Raw genomic sequence first — 17,392 nt, forward strand, 5'->3', positions numbered from 1 at the left:
GCTGCTAACAACACTCTTAGCCATTGAGCTAACCTAGTATCTTCCTAACCCAGGGTCTTGCTATTCTTTCTTACCCGGTTTTCTTGTTTTGGTTGTTCTGATGAAGTCATTGTTCTGTAGCCTATACCATTCATTGTTCAAAAAAATCTTTCACATGTAGTTTGAATTTCCAGGCTTCCTACATGTTTCCTTATCTTTTATCTTTGTTTTCTCTAATTTGCTACACAATCTCTTGCCCCAAATTCCACATGGGAGTCATTTTACTTGCTATAATTAGATATATTTGTGTCTTATCCTGGGATTTACTTGTGCTATGGTAATTGCCCAATACCCTAACTTTCTCAGTCCTTCCCCCAAAACACACAAACACACACTTTTCTCCCCACCAATGGACTTTGAGCTTGTTATTCAAGATCTACTCAAAAGACGTCTCTGTTCTACTGGTTTCTAAAGCTAACTCCAATCAGAATCACTCCGCTTCCCCCTAAGATCCTGCAGAGCTGACCTAGATGCAGCCCCATCACAACCATTCAACACGGGTGTTTCTTGGGCATGCAGGACTCTGTGCTGAAGAACATTCTTGTCTTATGGATGAGACAGATGTTAATGCTACTATACAAACGAGGATAAGAAGATGAAAGAAGAAATCCCAATTCACCTTATTCACCGTAGCTCAGGCCCTGCAAATGAATCAGGAACTTCTAAAAGCAAAGTTTTGTTGTTTTTTTTTTTAACCTTGCTAATTCAGTTTTACACAAACACGATTTGAACAGGTGCCTGAAGTTTTGGATTTGGGTTACAATTTAAATTGGTCTCCAAGGTCGTGCTAGGTTAGAGAATATTTGGACACTTTCCTCCACTTCCTATTATTTTCAGAGGCCAGTAAGCAAGGAGTGAGATTATGCTAAGTGCCAGAATAAACATGTGATAGCTAATTTTGACTCTCAAAGTTTTGAGGAGTATATTTTTATATATTTTATATTTCCTTGATGTCTGATGGCCAGTTTGCATCCTATCATCTTTTTAATCAAAATATACTTTGAAAATTGAGAATTTTTGTCATCTTTGTACAATACTTAAAATCTGATATTAAAATAAGGGTACTCTGGGTTTGGTAGAGAGAATTTAAATGGGCTGGGCTAGGCGTTACGATTTAGTTCAAGGAAGGGAAAATGAACTAATACGCTCGTGACCGTGGGCAAACCAGGCTACTCTTTACTGATCAAAGGAGCAGAGATTTTCAAAGATGTGTGCTTTTTTTGATGACAGTTGTTTTATTTCTTTACTATTTCAGTGCAGGATTGCTATGTGATGCTTTTTAAAGGATACAGGAAGACTAAAAGATGTATCTCCATCAACAATAGAAAAGAAGCAGAAAGCACCCGGGTCCTGAGTTTTGAATCGATCCAAGAGCCAGGAAGGGAAAAGCAGCTAGAAAGTTTAGCATAACAGAAAGAGCAGATGAAGCAACCCCGTCAGACCAAACAAGAAGGCGACATAAAACAAGAAAGCGAAAGAGAAGACTAGCTCTCAGACCCATGCGCTTGATACTTTATTTGTAATATGCACTTAGGCAAACACCGTACAGCCAAAAGGGAATAATATACAATAATATACACTTTCTACAGCCAATGCTTTGTGAAATATTGAAATTATAATTTTGCAGTCAGTAGTTAATGTAATATGGACATTCACCATCTCAATCTTGCTGAGGTAAAGCTACACAAATCAAGAAAATGAAATGAATTTTGGATAAGTATTGTTTTGGGTTTAGTTTAAGTTTTTTTTTATTTAATGAAGGCATAATATAGACGCATTAAAACAATGTATTAAGAAAAAGTTGCCTATCATTAGTGCTTGGCTCAGTAGTTTCTATTCACTTGCAAGAAAGGTAACCTGTAATCTTCAAAAAGCCGTGTGTGCTTCCAGGGTTTTGTGTGTGCTTCCCGCCGCTTGTGGTGATAAATGACTGTGGGAAAACGTCTTATGCGGACAAATGCCAACCAGAGGTATGGAACAATGAAGAAGAGAAGGGGAAAGAAGAGAAAGAAGCAGGAGCCACCAGGAGGCAGGCAGGGTCAGATCTACAGTCTGCGATCATCCACCATGAAGAAACTTCTAAATGTCTGTTTCTCAGACAGCATAGAAAAAATATCTTATGTCCAGTTTCTTATCTGAGGGAACAAAGTACAAATTCAGGTAAATTTCAAGGTGAACTAACAAAATAAAAAAATCTAGTCCTCAGTACTATACTGTGCTATATTTGCAAATTACAAAAATTCTACTACATCTTTGAATGCATGCTAATATTTAATTAAGTAACATAATATTTTCATTGACAGAAATGATCATTAGGAGTAACTTTGTAAATATCCAAGTACCAAGGCAGAAATGAAGTAGTGTTCTCTTGTCTCATTCTTAGTTCAGGCTTCTTTCAGCCAAATGCCAATAATGTTCTTGATTGAATTATGTGCTTTGATTTAAAACAATTAATAAAAGAAACATTTTAGATTTAGAAAAGCTTTCACATACAATTACCCTTTCTTGTCTTGTCTTGAAAGTAGGGAAACTGGGCTGTGTAAAGTGTCCTGACTTTTTAGGTGAAGGAACAATCTTTTGGAAATAGGTGGCCCAAAAGCGTTTTGTTTGGTGTTATTTCTCCCATTTCCTATTTCCAGAGTGGCCAAAGTTATGAAGAATCTGGTATTTAATATCTATAAGCATTTTTGAAAGCCCACATTGCCTTGTTGCAACCAGGCAACTGTTTCGAAGTAACACAGATTTATTAGCAGCTATTTTCACAAAGATTCTGTTTAATAACGTTGGTGTAGCCGCTGTAATTTATTTGATTAATAATATTTGATCTGAACCCAAATGATGACTTCTCACATCTATGGCAGAACTAATGAACCGTGAAAGAAGAACCGTTCAGATGGTCACCAATAACCACTGCTTAGTTAATCCTTTAAATAAACTGGAGCGTAGAATGTGTCCCTTTGAAGTCATAAATAATGTATATTTTTCTTTTGACTTTTAATAAGCCAGTAGGGTTCATCTCCCAGTCTCCAAACACATATATTTTATTATGGGCCTCTGCAGTTTACTTTAATTAGTGTGTCTGAGTGCTTTGGGAGACTTAGCCCCACTGAAAACAAACAGAGTCTTACCATCTATAAAACATTAGCTCCCTTTGGTTTCTCCTGACACAGCGGGGGAGGCTCCGCGAGAAACACATGGTGTAAGTAAACACTCATAATTGCATTAGCATTCTCTGGTGGATTGGTAATTCAAGCTCTGCTCCCTGATATCGTAGGAGCAGTTAGAACAGGTTTACCCATCTTGTGGTCTGCTGGGGATTTCGTCGAATTCCATGTGAGCAGAACTTAAGTAAGTGACAGATCTCCGGGAAGCTGTGTTTGCAGGAGAGAGGTTTGCTGTGAACTAGAAGCACGGGAGTGCTAGTATTAGCTTGCTTCTTCCCACCATAGCTTTGAGATTTTCTGCATCAGTTTGGCGTTTCTTCCCCATGTTCTTTAACACTGAGTTGATTTCAATCAATTCACTGGACACGTTCACTCTGTTTATTATAACTGCACAGCCCTTAACAGCTGGTTGATAAACATTTTAGGTTTCAGTCATTGACTCCAGATGATTATGCTCAACAACCAAAGAGGCAGGCTGATTACTGGTGGAATTAACGCATTCTTTAAAAAAATATTTAGCAGTTGAAGCTCCAGGTTTTTTTAGTAGCTCCTTTTTACATGCAAGTCTAGTGTAGGGTGTTGCTCTATGTCTTTCAGTTTACTGGTCTGCCATTGGCTTAGAATCATTCCTGATGAATATATGTGGATGACCAGCAGGAATGCAAAATATTGCCTACTAGAAAACATGCAATTGTCTTAGATACAATATTGAATTAAATCATTTATCACAAATCATTCGTGTGTTTGAATGTCTGGACCAGTGGAGAACTGCTCAGTTTATTTGTTTTTGTATTTTTAACTAGTTAAGATTTACTTTGCTTTTGAATCTTTTTGTTTCATAGCTTTGGTTTATTTTGTCAATCGTTGAAAACAGGCAAAGTCCCTTCACTTGTTAGATCGTCTCTTTGACACTCCTGTTAGAATTCAGCAAATCACCATTGTGATTGAAGTGATTAGCTACCTAACACGGTGTAAGCAAATCCAGAATAGCCTTTCCATCAAATCATAATTCAAGAAATATGATCTTAACAATTTCCGGTGAAGGCATATGTTTGACTTATATTTTTATTTATTAGAGGAAATTGAGTTTGTATCTTGGAATAATTAAATGTTATAATTGTTAACAATTTACAAGTATTTTATTTCTACAAGGCCATCAAGAACATGAAGTATATCTTACTAATATATATTAATAGCATATGTATAAAATATTACTTTAATTAATATTAAGAAGTTATTAAAAATCTATATACACATATACTATATATATAGTATATGCTATATATATGTATAAATCTTTGAAGTTCAGTGTATATCTTGTATTTAAAGCAGGCCTCAACATGGGCCAGCTCCTTCTGAAATGAGTAACCCCTCATGGCCAGTGGCTACCAGTTTGGACAGTAAGATTATCCTTTTTCATACACATGTAAGAACTAAATGGCTAACAGATAACTATGGCGCAAATTGTAAACTAACCCATGTAATCCTCATTCCTACTGCATAGACCCTTTCTTAGCATCAGCCTTTTGGGGACTGACATTTCGTGTATCTTTTTTTCTCCTTCACTGTCTTAGACTTTGATGTCATTTTACCGATCTCTCTCATGTTCTCTCGTGAGAATTGTATGAGTGCTGTGCATAATACAGAATGCAAATTTCACATGGATGTCTGGGACGGCAAGCGGTGTTATTTGTGTGAGACTGACCCAAAAGTGAATGAAAAAGAGTTATGCAGAGAGTTAACTTTCAAGTAGAGAAAGGAAATGAATTTGTTTCTGCTTGAAAGCTGCAGTTTAAAGGCCTGCCCTGCCTGTGCGGGGAATCTTGTCAAGGAAAAACGTTAAGGCTTTGATGCTGGAAATATTGGTTCCATAGACAGCAGAGAACTGCAGCTTTCATTTTCTGCTCCATGTCTCAACTTTTAGAAGTCAATGAACTTTCTATGTATAACATATTTAAAAAAAAAAAACATGTTCCACACATTCTCTGTAGCTCTGAAGATTTTTGTAATTCTATTTAAGAAAAATTCCTCCAAAGAGCCATGTTCTATTTAGGGGAAAAGAGCTAAGATTGAGTCTTACTGGTTGTCGACAGTTAGGCAAGTAAAAGTCAACTTGAAAGTTTCCCACCCATAACCTGCAGTAGATACAGAGATATGCCTATCTGGTTGTAGCTATCTAATTTCAACCTACTCTGTGTGGATTGAGTGTACAGACTACAAATAGGCGCACATTTTCAAGACTGTAAATTGTTAAAGCAAAACAAATCTAATGATATGGCTAAAAACAAAGAGACTGTTGGGATATGCTTTAAAACACGTTAGTAAATTTGTAGGTTGGCTCAAAGGACTGTATTATTTAATCTGCAGAGCTGGTGTTAATCAAAATGGATCCTTTCATTTATTAATTTTTTTTGTTGCTGGCAACAATTCCCTAAGGCTATAAATACTGTCTTGTTTTTATGAGAACACCCAAGCTTTTAAAATATTATTTTTAAATTGTTTATATATGTAAATTCAATGGTATGCTTGAAATTATTGTATGTGTCTTAACCTATATGGCATGTAAATACATTAGATATATTACACAGACTAAAAATAAAGTATTATTTATAAAGTGAAACTATAGCTTTTATTTAACTTGTAAAGTAGTCCACATATATTTTTATGTCAGTCATGTGTTTTGAGGATTTTTCTAAACATAAAATCTGATATGGAATTCAATGCTTTTATATATATATATATATGTGTGTGTGTGTGTGTGTGTGTGTGTGTGTATTATACATTTTTAAATATGTGATTAAGAAACTCAAGCATTCCGTATTGCCTTCTTGTAATGTTTTTGAATTAATGATGGAAAAAGTAATCTGATGTATACTCTAAGAAGACCTAATTTCTTAGACTGAAAAAGCTTGATAATATAAACAATGCACTAGAACAAGATGACTTTTCTTAAATGCCTAAACTATTGAGTCATATAGTAAGATTATTTAAACTGAAATTCTGAGGCATAAGTAACAGTATACTTTGAAGAGCTAGTTTTTAAGAGTAATTCCATTTGTAGAACAACCAGTGATTTTCTACAACTTATATGAGCGTCATATGTATGTATTAGAAATATTTCAATATCATGGAGAAGATCATCTGTCTACACTTTCGAGATTTGCATCCAATAACTAAATGGACAATGTTAAATGGTTCTTTGAGTGATATCCATAAACTCTCAGTGATTTCTTTAGCATTGGAAGCCACGTCTGCTTGGTGCTTGCCTCCTGCCAAGGCTTGAGCTACCTTGGTGATAAGCACACCCACTGGCTTAAGGAAGGTGCCTGAAAGACTCGAACGGTTGGTGAGAAATCAAAACTATGCTTTAATCCTGTGTTCATTTTCATATCACAAAAGGTACTGCAGAACGATTGGCATTCACAAAAGAAAAAGGCAAGCACAATTAAAAGCCAGGCTCCTAATCCCCTCTGCCTGAGTTTAGAACGAGAGCCAAAAGAAATAGTGTTTTAACAGGTACATGCACCCTCAGGGGGAAGCACACCCCGACCACCTAGCTGGTGAGATGAAAAGATAATAGGATTGAGTTGTATCAGTGGCCAACAAATTGTACTGCAACAGCTGGTGGCCGGCAAGAGGCCATAGAATCAGTGGGTGGCCATCAAAAACTGGAGCTTGTGACATTGGCTGGGTAAGTGATACGGCCAATCAAGTGCTGTCTTTCTAAACAGCTTCTGCCTGAGCAGTGGCGACGTTCATGTCAGTGTGTGAGAAGACCTCAGTGTTGGGGCCTGACATGCGCAGAGAGCCGTTTCCAAATGACTGAAGGGCAGCCGGATCTGCTAACCACTAATTAGCCTAATTGACACCAAATGGAAGGAGTGACTCAGCTTTTGCAAAGGCACAGCCTAATGGCGGTGTTGTACCTCGGCTCTGAATGAGAAATGGTTATTAACTGCACCCTGTGTAACAGAAACTGCTGCATTATATCAGTGCTGAGGGAAGTTTACGATTAAAACTTGCATTAATCTGTCAGCTTGCCCCGCCCTGCTATCACTGGCAAAGTTGGGTTGACGGATTTAATCTCTGCTTCTGCCACAATGGGGATTTGGCAGACAGGCTGAATCACAAGCCCCGGGGTTTCTTGAGTGAACCAGGGCCACCAAAGTCAACCTGCAGCTGAAGAGAAAACCCAGGAGGAAACTCAGCAGTGAGCAGTACTGCGAAAGTGTTCGCTAAAGCAGATGCTAACTCATCTTAGTGTTACACTCCGAACACCGGAAAGTCGTATTAATAATCAGTAGCATTTTGTTTTCTACCCAAGCTATTGGTTTTCAATAGGGCAAATGTTGAGTGAAATGTCTTCTAAAGAAAACAAACAAAACAGAAAGAGAGTCCTGAAAGCCTGTGTGCTGGAGTCAATTAACTACAATTTACGACTAAGCACAGAAAAGTCAACTAACTGTAGCTGGAGTTAACTTCTTATACTGAAAAGACTAATTTCTGCAAATAACAGGAAGTGGACAATAACAGGAATAGCTCCTGCTCTCCAGAAGGGCTATAGTTTTCTCCTTCCCTGTAAACTGCTGGATTCGACTACTTCTTTATAAAGATTGTATCTTTCTTATGTAGGTATAGAGCAGGAAGCTGGGGAGAACTTGGACTGGTCACTTGGATATTTAGCTAAATAGAAAAGGCAAGAGTCGCTAGCTGGTGAGTTGTCTTCGCTTGTACTATTTTGAAATCTTTTAACTCTGAAAGGAGTCACCTGGCTTTCAAAAGACATCAGTAGTAAGAAAACAGGCTAAGACCTTTAAAACTGATTGGAGAAGCCGGGTGGTGATGGCGCACGTCTTTAATTCCAGCACTCGGGAGGCAGAGGCAGGTGGATCTCTGTGAGTTCTAGGTTAGCCTGGTCTACAGAGTGAGTTCCAGGACAGGCTCCAAAGCTACATAGATAAACCCTGTCTTGACAAACAAACGAAAACAAACAAATAAGCAGAAAATGGATTGGAGAAAGTTGGTTGAGGAAAAAGGAAGGTGGTGGGGATTATGTTATAGCAACTATATCCACGAGTCATGGAGATTTAACCTGGTTATGAAAGGATAAATAACCACGTTTTATTTTCTGGTCCCTAATATGACCCATAATTGGATATAAATATAGGCAGGGTCCATGCTGGCCATGAGATGTGTTCTAAGTGAGCATTTTCCATTCAATTAGACATATACATACATTTGCATTCTGGAACACTAAGAGTTTGCTCTTACACCATCCATTCGTTCATCTGGTGAACATCCCCGCTGCATAGATCCCTAAACCAGAGCATAGATTAGCCAACCAGACAGCAATTTATAGCTTCAAGAAGGATATTTCCTATGAGAATTATGGAAAACATTAAGAGCTTAGGGGATTGGAAAATAGAAGGAAGAACCTTGGGAGCCATGCATGCTGTTAAGGAAATGAAGTTAGTGAGTTGTCACTTCCTCAACTTCATTCATCAGAACACTTGAAAAAGCTAGCTTGGTTGCTTCCTGGTTTTCTAGTTGGAGCAAGGCTGTGGAGATTATATCAAAGGTAACACGTATTATCTATTCTTAAAGAGAAAACCTGCAGAAGACATAGTAGGTGAACAGAAAATTAAGTAATGGTATTTGCTGTGCAGTTCTGAGCCAGGCACATTTATTAACGGCCACTTTTCAACAAGGTTTTTGCCTGCAGGTATGTCTGTGCACCATGGGCATTCCTGGTGCCCACAGATGCCAGGCGAGGGCACTGAAAGCCCTGGACTGAGTGACTAGATGGTTGTGAGCTGAAGTGTGGGTTCTGGGAATCCAATCTCGGTTTTCTGGGAGGGCAGCAAGTGCTCTTAACTGCTGACCCATCTCTCCAGGCCCCACTGAATATCATTTTTCATTTGCTCTATTGGCCTGTTGATGCATAGAGGCTAACGGCTAGGGTATTAGACTTGAAAATTTGGAGACACAACAACAGTACAAATAGCAAATATTTTGGGGAATTTTAGAAATATGTATTTTCTCTTAATAATTTCTTTTTTTTTTGGTTTTTTGAGACAGGGTTTCTCTGCAGTTTTTTTTTTTTTTTTTTTTTTTTTTTTTTTAGAGCCTGTCCTGGAACTAGCTCTTGTAGACCAGGCTGGCCTCCAACTCACAGAGATCTGCCTGCCTCTGCCTCCCGAGTGCTGGGATTAAAAGCGTGCGCCACCACCGCCTGGCTTCTCTTAATAATTTAGCAAGCTAATTCTTTCCCTGCTAAATTGAGAAATCACCTGATCATGTCTTTTTCTATCAATGACTTTCATGTCACTACATATTAAAATAGCCGGGGGTAATGATGGGCATTTTCTCCTGGTAAGGAGTTGCAGAGGGAAGGTGAATCTTCATTTAGTTATTCAGTAAACATGTATCTGCCTCTTTGCTGAGACCTAGCTGTGCACTGACCATGTGGACCAACTTGTGAATCTAGAAGTCAAGACAGAAGGCGCTGATCATTGCACTGTTTGTTGAAACTGTGCTTTCAGGAATAATTACAGCTTCTTAGCCTTCCTTTTGACTTTATCTTTGTGGTAGGAAATAAGCTCCCACTGCTTTTTCTGGTATGAAAAACATTCATGGAGGTGCTTTTATTTCCAGTTTTTTCATTTCCCCCACAGGTAACAAGAATACCAAATATGCAATATGGCAACAGGACAAGAGTCTTTAATATCTTGAGTTCAGATTAAGAGGCCCAAGACCAAAAGCATAATTAGCAATTGACCTCAGTTTACTAGAGGGGAGAAGGATGCAATGGGCAGTGGGTAAGTATTTCCTATTTCCGGGTCCCCATTAATCATTGAGGTATGTGGGGGGGGGTGACAAGTTTGGGTGTCTCTAACTTCCATCTGTGTTTTTAAGGTCTCCGTGAAGGGAGATGCTGGCAGCGGCTTGCGGATGATCTCAGGATGAGGGTGTTTTCTTCCCCTCCTATGTCTGAAGACACTGTGTCTGAAGGCTTTGTGTGGAGACCTTCAAATGGACCAGGACAGACATACATTCTCCAAAGGAAACTGGTAGATGACACAGACCAGAGCTACGCTGCTCCCTGCTCTGGAGAAATGGGTGTGAACCACTTCCCACCATACCACTGGCTGTGAGAGATTTAGTATCTCCGTGAATCACCTGATCCAGGCAACCACACTATGACGGTTTCAGCCCTTAGCGCTCGGTGGCTCAGAGACTGAAAATCCAGCCTAAACTGTTTAGTCGCCAGGAAGCTCGGGCACTGCAGTTGCTGGGTGATGACCCAGGCACAAGGAACATGGCAATTGTAGATCTGCGTCACTCTCCGGTCGTTAGCCTGAGGAGAGCAAAACCACACACAGCTCGGAACTTGCGGTGTTAAACAATGCATCTCATTGTGTGGGCCAGGCCCAGCAGCCAAACATCTCTTAAAGTGAGGTGCGGTTGGCAAAAGGGGAAACAGTGTCTCAGAATGACGGAAGAAAAAGACAGCAAACGGTGCTAGAATTTACAGTGGCCCCTCTTGGAACAAGTTGCCAGGAAGAATAGTTCCGTCAATCTCCCTGAGAACGTTTCTCTGTGTATGGATCTGAGTCTTTGCTGGCTGCCATTGACATCCCAGGCTAACGTGGCTCTACTTCTGGGACTATTCTCCAAGTTGTCAGACTCAGACTACAACTACGTTTACCTGGGCATTATGCTAATTTCATTTCTCATAAACATTATACCTGGAAGACTGTAGACAACTTTTTGGCTTCTATATACTTTGGGCTGTAGGTACCAAATGTTTATTGACTTTTAATCAAAGATATTTAACCTTTCTGTTTGTTGTGGCCATTTTATAACTTCTTGATTAAGTTTAAGGAGAGTGGAAAGTTAGAATGACTACGTATTTAATTGCGGGACATTTTATAATTCTATATAATGTAAGAATAGAAAACAGTATAAAATTATATGATCCTGAGGAAATGGCATAAGGGAAAAGTGAGGTCTTTCTTCATTTTCTAATGGACACCCTTGTATTGTCTGAATTTATTATAATAAATGTAAATATTAATTCAGAACCACTCCAGTTTCAATTTTGCCTGATCTTCTCCCACCTGCTCCAGAAACAGAATGAAAGAGGCAGAGAACACAACATGTCACTATCTTTATTTTCTTCCATCTTTCAAAATAAAAATGCAAGCAAAAGAAAAATCTAGCCAAAGTAGCTTTATTTATTGAAATTCTAGAGAATTGCAGAGATATTTTCCCATTAATATATAAAAAAAATTCTAAAATTTCAAGTTTCAGTTGAAAAAAAATTGAGAGCAGGTTCAGTAGCACAAGTTTCAACCCTTCTAGACTTACGCACCTTTTAACAAGATGAAAGTAGCATTTTAAAGTCTCCGCGGTCAGAAAAGCAGTTTGAGGTGTGCGGTTACCATACCGCCTCAGCTTTTTGGCTGGAGAGCTATTTCAGATCTCTTTGTGGTATGTTTGGCAATACACTTAAAAGATTATTCCTTAAGCTGCTAATAATCTGGCTCCAGGCAATTTTCTGTCTGTCTGTCCAGTCGCCTATTCTTCCTTTGGTTTTCAAAAAACCCCAAATGAACAACGCAAAACACAACAACAACAACAAAAGGAAGACAAGGTAATCCTCTTCTGCGTTTCCCCCACCCCCCGAGTTTCAGACAGTTCTGAAGTTACTAGAAGGCTAATGTACTCCAGGTCTGCATCACTACTGATTGGTGATTGGTAAGCCCCTTTCCGGGGAGGGGGAGCCGCCAGGGACAGGACAGGAGGTGGGACGTACCGGAGGGTGGAGTCCTTGCGGAAGCTTCATGGCTTCCTCTGTGTTTTTAATCTGTCTGTTTCGGGGTTCTAATTTAGATTAGTGAACACAAATCTCTTTTGAGTTTTAAATTTCTGTAGGTTCCCTTTATGGAATGTGGCTCTAATGCGCTGGACTAGAGACAAAACTAATGTGGCGCATGCCTTTAATCCCAGCACTCGGGAGGCAGAGGCAGGCGGATCTCTGTGAGTTCGAGACCAGCCTGGTCTACAAGAGCTAGTTCCAGGACAGGCTCCAAAGCCACAGAGAAACCCTGTCTCGAAAAACCAAAAAAAAAAAAAAAAAAATGTGGGGGTGCTCTAAAGTAGAGGCAGCCTACACGGAATAAAAGCCTGCAAGTGCTGGCTTCCTGGTTGCTGAAGGCCATTTACCCAGCATCTCTATTCCTGAGGAAACAGATTTTACACACACACACACACACACACACACACACACACACACACACACACACACACAAAACTCAAATCAGTTTCGGCAAACAATACCTAAACACAGTTAAAGCTCAAAAGCTTTATTCCCAGATGAATGAATATACTGACACGTGTAACCCTGTACCACTTTGAGAGAGAGAAATGGACCACCTTCTCCAGCACTGATTCTAAGAGGTAAATGGCTTCTTCAGGTTCAACTCAGTTCTGTGTAAGTTCATCCTTTCTATTATGCCTCACGTTTTCTTGGGTATATTAAACAGAAATTTATTTCCCACAGTTCTGGAGGTTGAAAAGTCTGAAAACAAGGTAGTGGCAGATTCAGTTCCCAGTGAGAGCATTCTGTCTTGTAGACGGTTGCCTTCATGCTGCACGAGAAGGGAGGGAAACCTCATGACGTCATCAAAGCACCCCATTACACGGAGTGCGAGAGCTTGAACATCTGAGTGAATCTGGGAAAGACGCCAACACGGTTACGACAGACCCCTTGCACAGAAGTGAGAAAAGGTCTTAATCCCCCATAATGCTCTTCTGCTCTACATCCTTGCATGAAAACATTTGTTGAGCGTCTCTTTGTATACCAACTTAGTCTGTTTCTTCCTCTGGGGCATGCTTTCCTCACAATCCTTGGGTTTTCTTCTTGGGTTCTGGATAGAGACTACAACTCAAGACCCAGAAATCACTAGCACACAGTGATTCCCAAGCTGCAGTGGTTAATTTCGGGGATAGGAATTCACCCAGACAATCTGAATCTAGGGAAGCAAGGAGATTTGGGCTAGGGCTGTGAAGGGAAACTCCTCCTCTCCATTCCCACTCCTTACCTAAACTAAGCTGATGGCAAGATATAGCTTCTTCATCTGGTCGTCATTTCCACACATCTTGTGTTGAAAGCCAGCTCTTAATGATGATGTCTACTTAAGAAACTGCACCCTAACACATCAACATGGAAGCGTCCTACGCATGCCCTAAGATGGAGAGTGTGTTCCTGACCACTCCTCTTCTAGGCCTACGCAGCTGATGCTCCTGCTGTAGTAGGTCAATCCTCACGTAATATTCTGGTTTCGCTCACATGGCCTGTTGTGCTACTTCAGACCATGGTGTCATGTTCTTGCCTGTGAGACTGCCATCTCAAGCTAAGGTTATCGTGAGAGTGCCATCTCAAGCTAAGGTTATTGTGAACGTCTCTCCTTTCAAAATGCAAATGAGACTATGTCCATTCCTTTGCTCAACATCCACTGGTGAGCTCTATACTGACAACCACTTCCTGTTCCATCAGCCTGCTAAGCTGTCTCTCTGGATGTTTGCTCCAACTACAATTTTATGTCTAGCTCTTTCCTTCATCAGATAATACGAAGCTTTCTTTGCTCCTTTATGCCTCTATGAGATGGCACTTTACCGAAGAGTCTTTATTTATCTGATTTAGAGCACTAAGTCCTGTTCTTCCCTCTCTACGAGCATTTGATCTTTCTTCCATGCTTTGCTTTTTTTTTCATTTCACGAGCATCTGTTGCGTGAGGGGTCTAAGCCATTTGTTTCTTTTCCATTTAAGTTCCTTAGGTAAAACACAAGCAACATAAAAACAAGGCTGTGGTTTGAGGGTGACAAAAGGGGCTCATGTGCTTCCAGCTTATACCTGATTCCATCACATAGGATTAAATGTTATCAATGGGTGAACCCATTGATAAATTCGTAGCTGAATGGACCATTAAGTGGTGGAGCCTGATTGAAAAAGTGGATCACTGGGGATGTTTTTGAAGGACGTCTTGTCCTCTGAACCTTTCTCCCCTTTCTCTTGGCTTCCTATTGGCAATGAGGTGATTGCCCCCTTTACAACAGACTTCTTACCATGACGCTCTGAATTAAGACAAACACACATCATGCAGGTAGATAGTTGGCCATGGATTCAAACCTCTGCTATTAGGAGCCAAATACAGTGTTCTTTCTTCACATTGTTTCTCTCAGATATTGTGAGTATGCATGTATGTGTGGGGCTCATGTATGCATGCGAACGTGTGTCTGCAAGTGTGTATGTGTGTTTGTATGTGTGTGTGTGTGTGTGTGTGTGCAGGTTAGAGAAGGTCCTTGGGTACCTTATTCCCTTAAGACAGAGTCTCCCACCGAGCTGGAGCTCTTGGTGAACAACAAAACAGGAAAAGTGATGACCACATTTCCAGAGACTGCTTTCTTGGTTGGGATAAGAAGTCAATGACACTAGGGGCTAACCTCAGAATAAGAAGGACATGGAAGGCTGTAAGGGTGGTAGTGTCCTGCTTCTTTCTTTGACTTGCATTAAAACCAGTTGGTGTATCATGGAAAAACAACCTGAATTGCGGTCCAGTCTCTGTTCTGACATAGTCTCCACGACTGTGGTTCAAAGCTCAGTTCTCGTTACTCTTCAGTGCCGATTCTCTCCTATTGCTTTACTCTTCTGCACTCCACTCCATGGTGCCACACCAGTTACCTCAGGTATGTTAGCCATAGTTGACAACGTTGCTTCTCATCCTGAAATCAGCATCAAAGCCGATGCTTACACAGGCTTTGCCCCAGCTATTAGGGAATTAGATAATTTTAAAACCTGAAGTAAGGCTTTAAATTTTTGACAAAAGATTTAAAATAGGCATTTCAAAAGAGGATATATGAGCAGATAACATACACATGAAAGATGCTTAACACATATTTGTCACTAGGAAAATACAAAATCAAAGCAACAGTGAGATTATACAATGAAATTACACTTAAGAAACTCTGGTTTCAATAGATGCCACACGAATGTTTACAAACAAACAGCTATGTTCATTCCTGAATGTCCAAGAAAATAGGCAAATGTCTTTCATTATATGCTTATCGTGTGTTAGAAATTATGCAAAGTGTATGTGAGTATTCTCTTACAGGGCTGAGGTTGTAACTTAGTAAAACGTGTTTGCCTTAATTGTTTGAGGCCCTAGGCTCAATTTGTAGTATTGACAATAGTAACAATGATCAACTCAAATAACAACCAAAATAACTCTGTGAAGAGAATATTAACTTTGATTTAATTATATGTTTCAAGTTGGATATAGTGGTGCATTCCTGGAATACCTGCTAGTTAAGATACTGAGGCAAGAGATGTGAGTTTGAGGCCACACTGATTATTACACCAAGATCCTCCCTCAAAACCAACCAGCCAACCATAGTCAACCGACCAACCAGCCAACCAACCAACCAACCAACCACCCACCCAACCAACCAACCAACCAGTCAACCACCCACCCACCCACCCACCCAACCAACCAACCAACCAATCAACCAACCAACCACCCACCCACCCACCCAAACAACCAACCAACCAGTCAACCAACCACCCAATCAACCAACCAATCAACTAAGCATATGTGTGTGTCCATGGAGACCAGAGGCACATTATCCTCTGGAACTGGAGTTAAATGCTGTTGTGAACTCTCTGCCATGGGTGCTAAGAACTGAACTTGGGTCCCCGACAACAGCACTAGGACTCCTAACTGCTGAGCCATCTTCGTAACCCCATACAAAAAAAAGTTAAAGGACAATACATTTCAAAGATAAGACGATTATTTCTGTGGAGAACCTTTAAGACATAATCTATATTTATAGCATGTAAGGTCTGATAATATATAGAACATTATTCCATTTTTTCCAGTCAATAGGAGTAAGGTTGATGATACAGGTAGAACAAGTCATTTATATTCTTAATTAAATCCATATCTAATTATTAGAGTAATACTATTGTAAAGTATTTAAATAATTTTTTTTACTTAGTTTGACTAATATTTTCCAGGATAGAATGTAGAACACTTGTTGTATTTTTACATGTTAATTTAAATGGCCGGGTATACATAAATGGAATATGAAGCTTACAAATATAATTGCAAGTTAATTTAAAATATCTTGAGGATTTCATACCTTTTGCAAAAAAAGACAGAACTGCATAAAATTGTTATTCTTCACAAAACTTACAAAGGACTTAGATTTTTCAACTCAGAAATTGCATTAGTACAGATTTTACTGAGCTGTATTCTAGAGAGAAACTGCTGAAATGGTATATATTTTTCTAACCTTTATATTTCTTCAGTTATTGTTATCATTTTTTTGAAGGAAGTTTCATGAAATAAGCATCAAGGTATGAGATAACAGAGGCTTCTGCATTACAATGCTTGATTGCCCCCCTCCCCTCCACTCCAGGGAGCGGAGAATCTGGGGACCATCATTGGTCCAGCTTCCTGTCTGGCATTTCTGGTGCCCTCACGAGATGGGTGTTCTGCTTCTCTGGGCTCCGCTCATAGGTCCGTGAGTTCCCTATGAGGAATCCCTCATAAGAATGTTCTTCTGAAACTACCCACAGTTATTTTGCTTGGTACCACATTACTCTCTAATTTACTTACTTTGCCTTTACTTATGTAAACAAATAGATGGCATCTAATCTTTCCTCCACATTTTAATATTTGGTGGTATGTAACCAGTGTTTCCACTTGTATGCTCTTTTACTAGAGTAGTCAATTCACCTTCAACTTGTGGTTATTTTAAAAGCTCTCTTCCTAGAAAACACAAATTCCTCCCCCTTTGTTCCTTTATATTACTTCCTTCAAATGTCAATCATAAAAGTCAAATTTGATTCGATGACTCCATTGCTAATTGAGAGACAATTGTAAATAATTGCGTGTAAAGACTTGTCCCCATTTTAGTTTAAAGGTCAGTAATTTCTAATCTTTTTATCTTTCTTGGGTATAAGTCTACCTTCATAGTAGTTGAACGAGGTTGAAAACACAGAGTCAAGAAACACTGAAATAATTGTATAAAACCATAGGCTGATAACTGATAATTTTGGAATTCTTCTGAAACGATGAGCTATGTATAGCACTGCCTCCTTTGGCAAGAGCCTTTTCACTTAC

Source organism: Arvicola amphibius, chromosome 14, assembly GCF_903992535.2.
Source record: "Arvicola amphibius chromosome 14, mArvAmp1.2, whole genome shotgun sequence".
NCBI lineage: Eukaryota > Metazoa > Chordata > Mammalia > Rodentia > Cricetidae > Arvicola > Arvicola amphibius.